Genomic DNA, 17,359 nt, shown 5'->3' with positions numbered 1-17,359 from the left:
GTATAGGAAACTGATACAGGACTTTGTGATATGGTGCAACTCAAACTACCTGCGTCTCAATATCACCAAGACCAAGGAGATGGTGGTGGACTTTAGGAGATCTAGGCCTCATATGGAGCCAGTGATCATTAATGGAGAATGTGTGGAGCAGGTTAAGACCTACAAGTATCTGGGAGTACAGTTAGATGAGAAGCTAGACTGGACTGCCAACACAGATGCCTTGTGCAGGAAGGCACAGAGTCGACTGTACTTCCTAAGAAGGTTGGCGTCATTCAATGTCTGTAGTGAGATGCTGAAGATGTTCTATAGGTCAGTTGTGGAGAGCGCCCTCTTCTTTGTGGTGGCGTGTTGGGGAGGAAGCATTAAGAAGAGGGACGCCTCACGTCTTAATAAGCTGGTAAGGAAGGCGGGCTCTGTCGTGGGCAAAGTACTGGAGAGTTTAACATCGGTAGCTGAGCGAAGGGCGCTGAGTAGGCTACGGTCAATTATGGATAACTCTGAACATCCTCTACATAGCACCATCCAGAGACAGAGAAGCAGTTTCAGCGACAGGTTACTATCGATGCAATGCTCCTCAGACAGGATGAAGAGGTCAATACTCCCCAATGCCATTAGGCTTTACAATTCTACCGCCAGGACTTAAGAACTTTTTAAAAGCTATTATTAATGCTTTTTGAGATAGTGATTTAGATGTATATCATATTTTTTACTGAGTTAAGTATTGTATGTAATTAGTTTTGCTACAACAAGTGTATGGGACATTGGAAAAAAGTTGAATTTCCCCATGGGGATGAATAAAGTATCTATCTATCTATCTATCTATCTATCTAAAGGCGGCAAATGCAATGATGGCATTTATTTCAAGGGGGATAGAATATAAAAGCAAGGAGATAATGCTGAGCCTTTATATGACACTGGTCAGGCCGCACTTGGAGTACTGTCAACAGTTTTGGGCCCCATATCTCAGAAAGGAGGTGTTCTCATTGGAGAGAGTCCAGAGGAGATTCACGAGGATGATTCTGGAAATGAAGGAGTTAATATATGAGTATCATTTGGCAGCTTTGGGCCTGTACTCACTGGAATTTAGAAGAATGCAGGGGGATCTCATTGAAACCTACTGAATGTTGAAAGGACTAGATAGGGTGGATGTGGAGAGGATGTTTCCTATGGTGGAGGTGTCCAGAACTAGAGGGCACAGCCTCAAATTGAAGGGTGACCGTTTAGAACAGAAGGAAAGAGGAATTTTTTTAGCCAAAGGGTGGTGAATCTGTGGAATGCTCTGCCACTGACTGAGGTCGAGGCGAAATCCGTGGGTAAATTGAAAGTCGAAGTTGATAGTTCCTAATTGGTCAGGGCATCAAGAGATATGGTGAGAGGGCAGGTGTATGGGGTTGAATGGGAACCAGGATCAGCCACAATGAAATGGCAGAGTGGACTTGATGGGCTGAATGGCCTAATTCTGCTCCTACATCTTATGGTCTTTATTGCACAGAACCATATGCCATGAAATCATTGAATCATTGAAAAATATTGAAACTGAAAATATACAGGGTTGAAAGAATTCTATCACATCAGTGCAGATGGAAAGAGAACTGCTTAACCTTCCAGGATGAGGTCTGTAGCCTTGTGGGTCACCACGCTTCAAGTAAGCAAGAAGTATTAGTTAAATGATAAGATTTTCTGCTTCCTTTAACACAGTGAGTTTCATACACCCTACCATCCTCTAGATATTCAACTTTTCCTCATCTCCCTCCAATTCTGCCACTTACTTTAAAAATACATCCCTGGTTTCTGGCCCCTCTGTTTATGGAGATTAATCCTTTTTACTCCAACTGTTTTTCTCTAAACTCAACTGTTTTTTCCCAGCCCCTTCTGCTACAAATGAACAAGCCTGGCTCAGCCTTTCTTTAGCTGAATTCATCAACAGATGATTTAACTGAAATTAGCTGAACTGCATTACTTAATTCCAATCTATTTAATAAACTGACTTTATGTTACATAATTTAACTTGCTGCCACCGCTTGCATCACTACTTGTTACACTTCTGTAAAGCATAACATTACCAGACAAAAATCCATCTGAAACTTTAGATGAAGCCCAGGCTCAACAGTTTCCTGAGGGAGCTTGTACCCAAATTTCATCACATTCTGTGTGAAGAAATTATTCTTGACACTAATTTTCCAGACATAGCAACATCTTCATAAATTTACTTTACAGTATATCCTCTTCAGTGCAATACACCTTTCCAGTGACTGGAAATGTGCTGGGCTAACTAACAATTCCATTATAGCTTCAATCTTAGACTCGTAACTTGGACAGTGAAGTTAAACATTCTATAATCCTTTTAACCATGTTATTGGCCTCTTGTGTTATCTTAGCACTGACATTCCAGGTGCCTTTCTTCCCTATACCACTGTATCCTGCCATTTATTATACAGTTCCTCGTCTTACTACTCCCTCCCAAAGGCATTACCACACAATACTCAGGGTTAAACTCTATTTGCCACTTTCTGTCCAATTGACCAGAGCATTCCTCCTCCCCGTCACCATTCCACACAAAAGGGCTGGAGGAACTCAGCAGGTCAGGCAGCTTCTATGGAGGGAAATGAACAGTCGACATTTTGGGTTGAGATCCTTCAACAGGACTGGGAAGAAAGAGGGGAGATAGCCTGACTTCCAGCATCTGCTGTCTCTTGTGTCTCCTCATATCAGATGCAAATGAGCTCCTTCCCAAGAGGTTAAAATTATCAATGTTTTACACAAAACAAGAAGCTGGCCACTGAGGACTGGCAACAGAATCCAGCCCCAATAAAACTGTACTTGTCATCTATCACCCTTTGCTCCCTACCCCAATTTGTAATTCAATTTGCTGCACTCACTTAGATCCTTTGGGTTTTTACCTTTTTTGACCAGACTGCCACGTGATCCCCGTCTAAAGCTTTGCGATATTTTATTTATTTGTTTATATCTGGAGATGCAGCACGAAACAGGCCCTTACAGCCTAATGAGCCGTATCGCCTAGCGACCCACCTATTTAACACTAGCCAAATCACAGGACAATTTATAATGACCAATTAACCTACTAACCAGTACATCTTTGGACAGTGGGAAGAAACCTGAGCACCTGGATAAAACCTGCACGGTCTTGGGGAGAGCGTACAAAACTCCTCACGGATGGCACTGGAATTGAACTCCGACTCCCTGAGTTGTAACAGTGTTAAGTTAACCTCTACACTACTGTTGCCCTAAGCAACAACCCTCCAGCTTTCCTCCTCAATAAGTTCAATCAATTCAGTCAGACTCAACTTCCTTTAACAAATCTGTGTGTCTGTTCCCATTTAGCCTGTGCCTGTCTGAATGAAGGTAGAATTAACAATTTTAATCGATGTTTTAATGACAGACTCGGCCATCTTTATCAGCAATCATTCATTCATCCATGATGAAGGTGGCAGAGTTTGTCATTGAAACATCAGTTAAAATTGATACCTGTACTAGGCTGGAAGCCTGAGAAGAGTTTATTCTTCATATATGCCGGGAAAGCACCATATCCTTTTCAAGGTTTATATTATTCTCCAAAAGTGGATTTTGGTAACTTACCCAACAACAATGATAATACTAATAGGCTTATAAGTGTATTTATAAGTGTATTTCTTTTAGTTCTCTTAAACACACCAGGATATACAGATAATCACACTAGAAGCAGGAAAGTTTTATTTCCCTTCCTCTACATCTATGAAAATATTGTTTCTCCCATATTTATCTTATTTCCTATGTAAAATGATTGTGACTACAAGGGGAGTCTAGGATCAGAGGGCACAGTCTCAGAATAAAGGGACAACCATTTAGAACGAAGATGAGGAGGAATTCCTTTAGCCAAGGGGAGATGAATCTAAAATTCATTGCCACAGGCGGATGTAGAGTCCAAGTCACTGGATGTATTTAAGAAGACGGTTAATAGATTTTTGGTTGGTAAGGACATGAAAGGTTAAGGGGAGAAGGCAGGAGACTGGGGTTGAGAGGGAAAATGGATCAACTGTAATGAAATGGTGGGGCAGACTTGATAGGTCGAAAGGCCTGTTCTGTTCCTATGTCTCATCATCTTATGGCATGCCTTCAATCTTTCAGCTGCTGGTTTTCAAATGATTAAATGGACTTTTCTGACAGGCCTAACTAAAACTCCTTGTAATTTTGATTGCATCACTACCTTTATTTTTTACCTTCAGTGCCCCATTCTCATAAACTGAAAGATAAAAGGGAAGCAAAGAGTGAAAGAGAAAGAATGTCTCTGCATAAACACTGAAGAAATCTCTGAATTAGTGTTGTAATGTAGGAAGCATAACAACCAATTTGAGTACAGAAATCCCCACACACATGATAAAGAGCTGATTTATTTTTATGATTTCATTTTGAGGAATAATTTTTGGCTGACACTCAATCGAAAACATCCCTAGTCTATCAAGAAAAGTCTTCTGGTATTTTTTCTCTAACAGTCAGGATCTAGGTTTGAGGCCTAATTTAAAAAAAACTCTTCTGACAGTGACACATTCCATCAATTCTATCTACAAGATATTTTCTCCTAGTCAGTACTCTTTCAGGCCGAACTTTTGGTGCAGCCCTCACTAAGTCGGCTCCTGGTAATGCATAAATGGAACCAGTTCCAAACTAGACCCTCCGGAGTGAGTTAGAGTTGGGTTAATGGTGGGGCTTTAGAGAGGGATCCCGCAAAAGGCAAACATTGCTCCTATTCACTGTGGAACACCCAAGAGAAATACATGGGCCATGGTGGGAGATTTCAACTCAGATTCACCCACCACTGACACAAAGACTTAGAGATTTCCACAGTCCAGACTTGTACTTCTTTGGTTTGAGAAGGTTACAGTGTAAACTAATGGAGTTTTGTTTTAACTGATTAAAGTTATTGTGTTGATCGACACAGAGACACCATTTCCTTTGGCTACTGGGGTGAAGAAGGAGAGAGCGAGTTTCAAATGAGTTTCAGGCCTTTTAGGGAATTATGTCAGGAATTAGTTCTTCACACATATTGTGATGGAAGGAGAGCCATTTCCTTAGTAAACTGTTAAGCCCGGGCTTAATCTAAAATGTCAGATGGATTCTCCTGTGATAATATTATGCTTTATAGAAGTGTGACAGAAGTAGTGGTACAAGTGGTGAATTCAATTTATTAACTGATCTGGAATTAAATAGTCAATCATTTTAAACCCCTAAATTGTTCTGTAGAGGGCTATCTGACTCACAAAAGCCCCTTCCTACTGGTTGACTCACAGCTGCCCTATAAAACCATTTAATTGTATCAGAAGATCAGGAATCAAAAACGAATTTGAGTCTTAATCCCTGAAATTTCCTATCGCCTGTTATTCCTGTTATTGAAGAAAACAGCTCCCCCACCATCTTCTCAAGAACAATAAGATTCTCTCACAAAGGGCAATAAATATTAGTCTAGCCCGTAATGTTGTAAGACACATAAGACATAAGACATAGGAGCAGAGTTCGGCCATTTGGCCCATCGAATCTGCCCCATCATTCCATTGTGGTTGATTTACTATCCCTCTCAACCCCATTCTCCTGCCTTCTCCCCATAACCTTTGACACCCTGACCAATGAAAACTTATCAACCTCCATTCTAAATATACCCAATGACTTGGCCACCACAGCTGTCTGTGGCAATGAATTCTACAGATTCACCACGCTCTGGATAAAGAAATCCTTCCTTCTCTGTTCTAAAGGCATGTCCTTCTACTCTGAGGCTGTACCTGTTGGTTCTAAGCTCTCCCACTATAAGAAACATCCTCTCCACATCCACTCTATAAGAAACATCCTCTCCACATCCACTCTATAAGAAACATCCTTTCCACATCCACTCAATCTAGGCTTTTCAATGTTCAGTATGTTTCAATGAAATTCCTCCTCATTCTTCTAAACTCCAGCAAGAACGGGCCCAGAGGCATCAAACGCTCTTCATACATAAACCCTTTCTTTCCCAGGATCATTCTCATGAACTTCCCCTGGACTGTCTCCAATGCCAGCATTTCCTTTCTTAGATAAAGGGCCCAGAACTGCTCGCAATACTCCGTGCAGTCTGGCCAATGCCTTTTAAAGCCTCAGCATTACTGTACATCCTTGCTTTTATATTCTAGTCCTCTTGAAATTAATGCTAACATCGCATTTACCTATTTCACCACCGACTCAACCTGCAAGTTAACCTTTGGGAAATCCTGCACAAGGACTCCCAAGTCCCTTTGCACCTTGACCTCTGTATTTACTCCCTGTTTAGAAAATAGTCTATGCCTTTATTTCTTCTACTAAAGTGCATAATCGTACATTTCCCTACACTGTATTGCATCTGCTACCTTTTTGCCCATTCTCCTAATCTGTCTAGTCCTTCTGCAGATTCTCTGCTTCGTCAACACCACCTGTATCTTCTTATCATCTGAAAACTTGGACACAGAGCTATCGATTCTGTCATCCAAATTATTGACAGATAAATCAAAAGGAAGCAGGAAACAAGAAAGGGCCCCCTTTACGTCCATCCTGAAAGTGACCATCAAAGAAATGGAGTTGGACAAATGACACAGCAATGGATTTCACTGAAAAGTGAGAGGAAATGAATGGTCAACTCTAATTTTTTTTTCCCTTCATAGAAAATCCCCCTTCCCATTTAAACTGAGGCTCTCTCTGGGTCATTTTAGTGGAAAATTAAGACTCAGGCTCATTGGTTCTTCCATACGTAAAGGCAATGGGTGCAAATTACTAACACCAGCAAATCAGAGAGCATAGTTAATTAGCTGAATGTTGTTTATGCAGTAAATGGGCTCCAGAAATTAAAATGAAATTACTGGGTACACCTCTAATGATAGATTGAAAGGTTTATGAAAGACCAGACTCCAGTAAATTATAATTGGAATCAACTCAGAGCGGAGACCCTCAGTAGAGTTATCACATCCTTACAACGTTTCTCTCCTCCAGAAAAGTTAAAAGCAAGCCAAGTTTAAAGAAATGGTCAAACTGGAACATTCTTAGGCAAAGACCACTTTTGTAAGTTGATAAAGTTTAAGGTATAACACTTTTATGATATTTGTGAACTTGTGCTTGTGCTGATCAGTATCCCTGTGCAGCCAGCATCTGTAATCTGATGAAGGACGTAAGAACAAATGATTCAGGAATGGAACAAAATGCCAAGAAGCAGCTATTAATCCAGCAGAAGTTTATATGGAAATAATCTCTGTATATAATATAGAGGATAGCTAAACCTGTGTTTATTTTACATGGTAATAGGAGAATCTGTGAGTGTTATAGAGAACTGACGCTCTGTATACATTACAAGAAAATAAAAGATGCTACATTTTACTATAGAGAGAAAACACCGCGTACTGCAGGGAATTGAGGGCCATATATATGAGAGAGTTCAGCAAACTTTGTGGGTATTTTAGGAATAGAAAATCCCTATCAGTAACAATTCCTGAATGTTGTGGACAACAGCAAATCCTGTGAATATTACAGAGAACAGATAAACCAGTGAATGCAAACCACATCTACCGTGTGGGGTAGGGAACAGGTCAAAGTTCAAAGCAAATTTATTATCAAGATACATATACATCATCGCCAAGGTTCATTGTCCTGCAGGCATTCACGGTAGAACAAAGAAATACAACAGAATCAATAAAACACAACACACAAAAGACCGACTAACAAACAATGAATGTGCAACAGCAACACAAACTGTGCAAACGCAGATAGACAGACAAATAAATAAATTATATTGTGTTGTAGAGTCCTTGAAAGTGAGACTACAGATTGCGGAATCAGTTCAGTGTTGAGGTGAGTGAAGTTATCCACACTGGCTCAGGAACTGATGGTTGAAGGGTAGTAACTGTTCCTGGTGTGGGACATAAGGTCCCTGTACCTCCTGCCTGATCACTCAGTATACTACTGGGAACAGCAGACAGTGTTTGTGTAAAATAAAATAAATATTCTTTATTTCCCTTTTGCACTACTTATTTAACTATTAAAATTAAATTTAATTATTTAATTTTCTGTCATTATGTATTGCAATGTTCTGCTGTTGCAAGGACAACAAGTTTCACAACATATGCCAGCGATATTTAAACCTGTTTCTGATTCATTACGTAGTCAGTGTTCCAATGTAAGGAAGACCATAAGCATTTTATGTCTAGGTCCTATCTTCTGGTTTTGTCTGGCAAGTAGGTGAAGAGGTAATATCGGCTCAGGGATTAAGTCAAACTTCCTTGCTCTTCTTTGAAATGGTTCTGAGTTTTTTCCCCCCCATTTTCATCCATATTGCCATCTCACAATCCTATCCATCACTGGGGCAACCGCCCAAATTATATCCCTGGAGCAGGATTTAAACCGACAACATAGAAACTTAGAAAACCTACAGCACAATACAGGCCCTTCGGCCCACAAAGTTGCGCTGAACCTGTCCCCACCTTAGAAATTACCTAGGCTTACCCATAGCCCTCTATTTTACTAAGCTCCACGTACTTATCTAAAAATCTCTTAAAAGACCCTATCATATCCGCCTCCACCACCATTGCCGGCAGTCCAATCCACACACTCACCACTCTTTGAGTAAAAAAACTTACCCCTGACATCTCCTCTGTACCTACTCCCCAGCACCTTAAACCTGTGTCCTCTTGTGGCAACCATTTCAGCCCTGGGAAAAAGCCTCTGACTATCCACACGATCAATGCCTCTCATCATCTTGTACACCTCTATCAGGTCACCTCTCATCCTCCGTCGCTCCAAGGAGAAAAGGCCGAGTTCACTCAACCGATTCTCATAAGACATGCTCCCCAATCCAGGCAACATCCTTGTAAACCGACAGCCTTGAACTTGGATTTGTGAATTCTATCCACTGAGCCACAACTGCAGCCCATGTTCTAACAGGCAATTACCATACCTATTCACTTTCCTTCTTGAAGGGGTGAACGGCTGTGCTGACGGACAATGCTCACGTGGGTCCACTGTGGCGCTGAGTGCAGTTCCTGGTGGAATAACCCTGTCTTTAAGTCATCAGGATATCAAGGACTTAGGGGAAACTGATGGCAAGGGAGAGCTCAGGCCGACATCAGATCACTGATAGAGTCATAGAGTACTACAACGGAGTAAAAGGCCCTTCTGCCCATTTAGTCCATGCCAAACTGTTATTCTGTCTGGTCCCAACGACCCGCAGCTGGATCAGTCTTCCAAATCCTTCCCATCCATGTACCCATCCTAAATACTCTTACATGTTGCAATTGGACCTGCATCCATCACTCTGCTAGCAGTTCACTCTACAGTCTCACCGCCCTCAGAGTGAAGAAGTTCCCTCTCACATTCCCCTTTAATATTTTACTTTCCACCCTTAACCTATAACCCCTATCAATGGTGAAATGTCCGATTGCATTTACCCCATCTATATCCTTCACAATTTTGTATACCTCTATCAAGTCTCTCCTCCTTCCCCTATGCTCCAGGGAATAAACTCTGAACTTATTCAACCTTCAACCAAAAAATCAGGGTGCTCAAATCCCAGCATCATCCTTACAAATTTTCTTTGTACTTTTTCAAACTTATTGATATCTTTCTTGTAGGTAGGTGACCAGAGCCATATACAATACTCTAATTTTGGCCCCACTAAAGTTTTCAACAACTTCAACATATCATTACAATTCTTATACTCAAGACTGATTTACAAAGGCCAATGTGCCAAAAGCTCTCTGCATGAACCTATCTACCTGATAATCTTACTGAATGATGGAGCAGGTTCAAGGTGCCATCTTGCCTCCACTTATTCCTGTTTCTTGTGATTCTGGATACAGCAGTTGGCATATTGATCCAGGATTAGTATGCAGGATGCACGTCATGCACGATGGAATGCTTATTGTAATGGCTGTGTTCCTGTGCTGCAAATATTGCCAAAAAATAACATATCCAATTTCTTTAACCAGACAACTGAATGCAATAACAATTTTTCCTTCAGCCTCTCAGTACACTATTTATATACTCCCTCCTCTCTTGTAGGTCAGGTCTGCCAGTAAGATAACATTTTACCTCTATCTATCTCTCTTTCTCACACACACACACACACACACACACACACACACACACACACACACACACACACACACACACACACACACACACACACACACACACACACACACACACACACACACACACACACACACACTCACTCACTCCCTTCCCTAGGAACACTGAGCTGCCGCCCCTAAGTAATATAAACTGAAAACAGCCATACACACAAAATGCTGGAGGAATTCAGAAGGCCAGGCAGCATCTATGGAAACGAGTACAGTCAGCATTTCAGCCCAAAACATTGACAGTACTTGTTTCCATAGATGCTGCCTGGCCTGCTGAGTTCCTCCAGCATTTTCTGTCTGCTGCTCGGATTTCCAGCATCTACAGATTTCCTCTTGTTTATAAGCTGAACAGACCTGGACAGGGATCTGAACCTTGGATCTCCCAGACATTTAGCCAAAAAGATCATAAACACCAAGGGGAGACTTTGCATTTTGAGAACATGTTAAATTATTGGGCTGGCAATACCTGTAATTCCCTCAGTTGCACTCAGTGTTTACTCTGTGAGCATTAACTATGAAAATCCCCATAAGTTTTTCTTTCTATTCCTGCACCACCAACTCTCTCTCTCGCTCTCTCTATCTCTCTCTCTCAGTTGGCTTTGTCTGCTCTGATTAATTTCCATCCTGATTTTTTTTTTGTTCCACTGTTTAGGTGTTGGCAATGTCTAATGCACTTCTTCCGCTTGTTTACAATTTCCCCATTAGACTGGCTAATGTTACAAGCAAATCATTTATTCTCCTGCACTTGTGGAAATGGGAAGTCATCCCAGGTGGCAGATTTCAAATGGGCACCTCGGTCAGTCACATACTTTCAGCGCCGGGAGAAAGATGGAGCTTTTGGTGCCTGTCAGTATTGATCAGTTCCTCAGATGCGGTATTTGCTCTTCACCACTCACTTCAGCAGCAAAATCAAATGCATGCTCCTCCATCTGTAACCTACTGGGCAGAGGTCAGGGATATATCGTCCAGCTGAGTTAAGGAAGGGCAATGGGAATACTTTAGCCCTGGTCTATTGCCCCCTACAAACATCACAACTAACAGCTTTTCAACGTGAAACAGGGATGGGTAATGGATGGTGGATTTGCCTGTGGTGCCCACCATATTGAAAAAAATTTACGCTTCCTCTGATCTGACACTGATTTACATTCTAATACGAGAAAATTTGCAGATTCTGGAAATCCAAAGCAACGCACACAAAATGCTGGAGGAACTCAGCAGGCCAGGCAGCGTCTTGCCTTCTTTATGGCTGCATTATCGATGCAAAGAAGGCAAGATAGTGGCTATAGTTCATTGGGAGTTTGAGGAGCTTTGTCACCTAAGACATTCGAAAACTTCTACAAACGTACCGCGGAGAGCATTCTTATAGGCTGCATCACTGTCTGGTATGGGAGGGGGTGGTGGCTACTGCATAGGATCGTAAGCAGCTACAGAAAGTTGTAAAATTAGTCAACTCCATCATGAGCACTAGTCTCCATCGTATCCAAGATATCTTCAAGGAGCGGTGCCTCAGAAAGGTGACGTCCATTATTAGGACCCCCATCACCCAGGACATGCCCTCTGCTCACTGTTACCATCAGGAAGGAGGAACAGAAGCCTGAAGGCACACACTCAGCGATTCAGGAGCAACTTCTTCCCATCTACCATCCGATTCCTAAATGGACATTGAACCCATGGACACTTTTAATATTTCTTTTTCTGCACTATTTTTAATTTAACTATTTACTTTTTTTTACTGTAATTGATTTTTTTCTATATTTAACACTGTACCGCTGCTGCTGATAAATTAACAAATTTCTCCACATACGCCAGTGATATTAAACCTGGTTCTGAAAAGAGTAAACAGTCGACGTTTCGGGCCGAGACTCTTCACCAGGACTGAAGATTTCAACTTCTTCAGGGTCGGCAAGCCTTGAAGAGACTTCACAGTAGTAGCAGTATCACAAGCATGGAAAAAGAAATGCAGGTGCTGGTCCTGGTGAAAGGTCTCGGCCTGAAACACTGACTGTTCACTGATTTAAGTAGGCAGACTGCCATGTGTATGTTGTTGTTTCATATGGCAGGTGTTCTTTTCTCTTCACACTTCTAATTATTTTTTGTCATGATGAAGTACAGCTCGGGAGGGGCAGACACGAGTCTGTCCATTCAGGAGCCGAGGTTGGATCAATCTTTGCCTGGCACGTCATCTACAGCTGTCCAGCATGTGTGGCCCTGAGATGGCATCGCCTGATAGAGTCCTGATGATGTGTATGACAAGGTTTAATTAATATCGCGTTACCAGTGCATTATACAGGAGGGTTGCTTCACACCCAATCACTTGAAATATTCATTATGCACATGGTCAAGGAATTTGATTTTTAATAAAGTTTCTCTTAAGGGAGGAGGAGGAGATAAAGAGACAGAGAGGCCTTGGGAGAAAATTCCATACCTCATCAGAAGCAACCAGAGACTTGGCCACCAACAGTGAGGAAATTATGTTTATAAATATGCAAGAGTCAACACTTGGAGGCATTCACAGTGGTCAGAATAATATTTTTATAAATGAGAATTCAAGTCCTTTCTGAACAGGATGTCAGTGTAGGTCAGGGAAAGGCGGATGAGTCGGGACACAGGCATCTGAGTTCCAGACCTGGAGTTTATAAAGGGTGAAAGGGGGATGAGATACACCACCCAAAACCCAACCTCAGTACAGGCAACTTATGTCAATAGTGTTTAAAAAATAAACACTCAAGGAATAGATAGAAGTGAGAAGCAGATTCTGACAGCGATCCTAGTTGAGGCTGAAGGTATTTGGCAAGTAATTGTACAGATTAAACACAAAGCCGTTGTTAGTCACTATCTGAGCACCTCACAGTTACAAGCAGTTCCTCATTTTAAGTCCACTCTCTATAAGTGGCCACCAATATGGGGCGAGAGCAGCATCTGTAACAATAACGGTGCATGCTATGAATGGCTTCCCTGTCTCACTTACATGGCATGGTCTGGACTGCTGTGGCTCGGGTGGTTTGTGGGCTGAACCTGGAAGGCTGTGCATATGATCTCATGCTATAGGGTCAACCTGGATCTCAAAGTTTAGTGGATTAGCTCTGTTTGAACATCCTGACCTCAGCAATTTCCCCATGTTGGTGGAAAAGTTGGCAATCCAAGGAGCAAGCTTGCCAAACCAGCATATTCAAAGCAGTGCCAAAAATATCACCGTGAACAAATAAAGACTTTGCAATAAAGCAATGATGAGATATAGGGTACCCTCATACTCACACTCACGTTTACACACACATGCACACAGAGGGTCTTAGTATGAAGCACCCTTGTGAGGAAATTAAGATGGTAAAAAAAAAGCAGACTACATAGGACCTTTTGAATAACTGATCTTCCTCAGTCAGCCATCTTAGAACATGCCTGACTCTTTCCACTATTAACCATAATGTTAAACTAATACCGAATCTCTCTATTCAACAATTGGACACTTCCCTTTCATTCTCTCAGAGATTTTCAAATCTCTTAAGGATTTATCCGTAACTGCATCCTTTTTCTCATTTCCATACTCCTCCTGTGTTTGCAGGTAACAACACAATTCAATGCCCTTATTGAAATTAACAGTTATATTATTTGATTACGTAATGAAAAGGCGCGTGAACAGGAGTGTTTCTATGTCTGTACAGGTGTGAGTGTATTTGTGAGCATGCTTATCTCTTGCTGTGGTTTGTTGTCAAGTTTTTAATGGATTCATAGATGGAATTCATATGGTTATACAGCACAGGAACAGGTCCTTCGGCCCATCTCTTCCATCCTGGCCAAACTGTCTACCTCGGCCAATCCCGGGGAAAGCATGTTCGAACAGATTGGAAACTGGCTGCCTCACAGAAAACATGTAACACACACAAGATGCTGGAGGAACTCAGCAGGCCAGGCAGCATCTAGGGAAAAGAGTAAACAGTCGACGTTTCGGGCCGAGACCGGGACTGGGAAAAAAAGAGATTAGAAGGAGGGGGTGGGGTGGGGAGGAGAGAAGTAGTACAAGGTAGTAGGTGATAGGTGAAACCAGGAGAGGGAGAAGGGTGAAATAAAGAGAGAGCTGGGAAGTCGACAGTTTACTCTTTTCCACAGATGTTCCTAGCCTGCTGAGTTCCTCCAGCACTTTGTGTGTGTTAATTTAATTTCCGGCATCTGCAGACTTTCTCTTGTTTGTCATAGAAAGCATGGTTACTTTTCTGAATGGAAGGAGATAATCAGTGGACTGTGGCAGGGATCAGACCACCGTCATTCACCATTTACATTAATGACCTGGAGGAGGACAAATATGCAAGGTTTCTATATTTGCAGATGATACCAAAATAGGCGGAAGAGCCTGTAAGGATACTGTGGTTCCACCACAGGATGTAAATAGAGTGAGTGGGTAGGCAACAGACCGGCAAGCTGAGTTTAATTAGGACAATTGTGAGATTATCTACTGTATTGAGGAAAGCTTTGGCACATATACATAAAGTTCTCACCCCCTTGCTTTCCTGTTTTATTGTTTTACAACAATGAATCACAGAGGATTTAATTTGGCTTTTTTGACACTGATCAACAGAAAAACTCTTTTGTGTCAAAGTGATCTAAATAAATTATAAATATAAAACACAAAATAATTGATTGCATACTTATTCAAGTTTTCACATCAGTACTTAGTGGATGCACATTTGTCAGCAATTACAGCCTTGAGTCTATGGGTAGGTATCTATCAGCTTTGCACATCTGGACACTGCAATTTTTCGCCATTCTTCTTTACAAAACTGTTCATACGCTGACACATTGCATAGAGATCGTGCGTGAAAAGCCCTTTTCTAGTCCAGCCACAAATTCTCAATTGGATTGAGGTCTGGACTCTGACTTGGCCACTTCAGGATATTAACTTAGTTGTTTTTAAGTCATTCCTGTGTAGCTTTGGCTTTATGCTTGGGGTCATTGTCTTTCTAGAAAACAAATCTACTCACAAGTCGCAGTTTTCTTGCAGACTGCATCTGGTTTTCCTCCAGGATTTCCCTGTATTTTGCTGCATTCATTTTACCCTCTACCTCCACAAGCCTTCCAGGGCCTGCTGCAGTGAAGCATCCCCACAGCATGATGCAGCCACCACCATGCTTCACGGTAGGGATGGTGTGTTTTTGTTGATGTGTGGTGTTCGGCTTACGCCAAACATAGCGTTTAATCTGATGGCCAAGAAGTTTAATTTTGGTTTCATCAGACCATAGAACCTTCTTATAGCTGATTTCAGAATCTCCCACATGCCTTCTGTAAAACTCTAGCAGAGATTTTGCGTGAGTTTTTTTTTCAACAGTGGCTTTCTCTTTGCCACTCCCCGATAAAGCTGCCTGGGGAACAGTCATTGCATGCACAGTCTCCCCCATCTCAGCCACTGAAGCTTGTAATTCCTCCAGGGCAGGTCTCCTGCTGGCCTCCCTCACTAGTCCCCTTCTTGCGCAGTCACTCAGTTTTGAGGACGGCCTGCTCTAGGCAGATATACAGCTGTGCCATATTCTTTCCATTTCTTGATGATTGACTTAACTGTACTCCAAGGGATATTCAGTGACTTGGAAATTTTCTTGTATCCATCTCCTGACTTGTGCTTTTTAATAACTTTTTCGCAGAGTTGCTTGGAGTGTTCTTTTGTCTTCATGGTGTAGTTTTTACTGACTCACCAGTAGTTGGACCTTCCAGATACAGGAGTATTTTTATGATAATCAATTCAAAACACCTTGACTACATACCGTGATCTCCATTTAACTAATTATGTGACTTCTCAAACCAATTTGGTGTGTCATATTAAAGGGGGTGAATATTTATGCAATCAATTATTTTGTGTTTTATATTTGTAATTAATTTAGATCACTTTGTAGAGATCTGTTTTCACTTTGACACTGCTGATCGGTGTAAAAAAAAAAGCCAATTTAAATGCACAGTGATTCAATGTTGTAAAATAAAACACGAAAACTTCCAAGGGGGTGAATACTTTTTACAGGTACTGAGTATAGCTGGGGTGCCTAAGATGTTTACGCAGTACTCTATTTGTCAACATGGAGCAGAGATCCAGTTTGTAAAAGGTTGTCGGGAATGGCAAGGGTGGAGAATCATGGGAGGGGTGTGGAACAGCTGGCAGAGAAGGATTTCCAGGGGCAGAAGGGGTGGGTGGCGCAGGTACAGACACACCCATCCCTGAGACACCAGGCAAGGTCAATTGATTCCAAACAACTGGTTTATTGATCATTACACAATGTCTCTCTTTTGCTTCCTGCTCCCTCTCCTCTTCGCTCCATTTATTCCAACCACAATTCTCCTCTCCCTGTCCCCTTCCTACTCTCCGTCCACAAAAGAGATCCATATCAGAATCAGGATTATCATCGTTCACATATGTCATGAAGTTTGTTTTTTTTGCGGCAGTACGGTGTAATACATAATAGTACTCAAGTACTGTGCAAAAATCTTAGGCATCCGCACCATATATCTACCTATGTAATACACACACACACACACACACATACACCCAAGACTTTTGCACAGAACTGTAAATGGAAAGAGATTGCTAATGCGTGAGGTGCAAAGGGAGCTGGATATGCTAATGCGTGGATCATAAACAGCTAACAGACAGGTTTGCCTTCTTACCTACATTTTGTCCTTCCTTGCAAAGTCTGAGTTTAAAAATAGGAAGGTTTTGATGCAATTGTACAGGGTGGTGGTGAGGCCTCCCCTGAAGTACTGTGTACAGTTTAGTCCTAAAAAAAATTGTAAGCAATAAGAAGGAGATTCACCAGGTTAACTCCTGCAATGAGAGAGTTGTCCTACCTAAGTAATTTGGGTCTACATTGCTTGCAGTTTGGAGGAAAGAGGGTTAACCTTACTCAAGCATGTAAGAACCTAAGGGGACTTGGCAGTTTAGTTGTTGGGATGTTTTTGCTCATGGGAGAGTCTCAGACAAGGGGACATAACTACAAGTCGAGGGAATATAACTATAAGACAAGAGGATGGTCATGTAAAATTGAGATGCAAAGAATTTTTTTTCTTTCAGATGAAGGCAAATCTCTGCCTTGGCGGTGATGGAGGCTGGATCATTATAGGTACTTAAAGTGGAAGTGGATAAATATTTGATAGAACAAGGAATAGAGGGACAAGGAGAAAAAGCACAGATGAGACCTGGCATGATCATTTTAAATGGTAGGTCTGGCTTAAAGGGGCTGATGCCTACTTTTTTTATGTTTTACTGT

At 41.7% G+C, this 17,359-nt stretch overlaps 1 protein-coding gene across 5 annotated transcripts in view; it reads right to left on the bottom strand.

Annotated features, from left to right (window-relative positions):
• Window positions 1-17,359, bottom strand: part of arhgef18b (rho/rac guanine nucleotide exchange factor (GEF) 18b) — a 234,939-nt gene that overhangs the window by 135,247 nt on the left and 82,333 nt on the right. The window lies entirely within an intron of this gene.

The sequence above is a fragment of the Hemitrygon akajei genome, chromosome 16, assembly GCF_048418815.1.
Source record: "Hemitrygon akajei chromosome 16, sHemAka1.3, whole genome shotgun sequence".
NCBI lineage: Eukaryota > Metazoa > Chordata > Chondrichthyes > Myliobatiformes > Dasyatidae > Hemitrygon > Hemitrygon akajei.
Note: the sequence above shows the minus strand (reverse complement) of the source record. Positions and strands in the feature narration are given on the sequence as shown.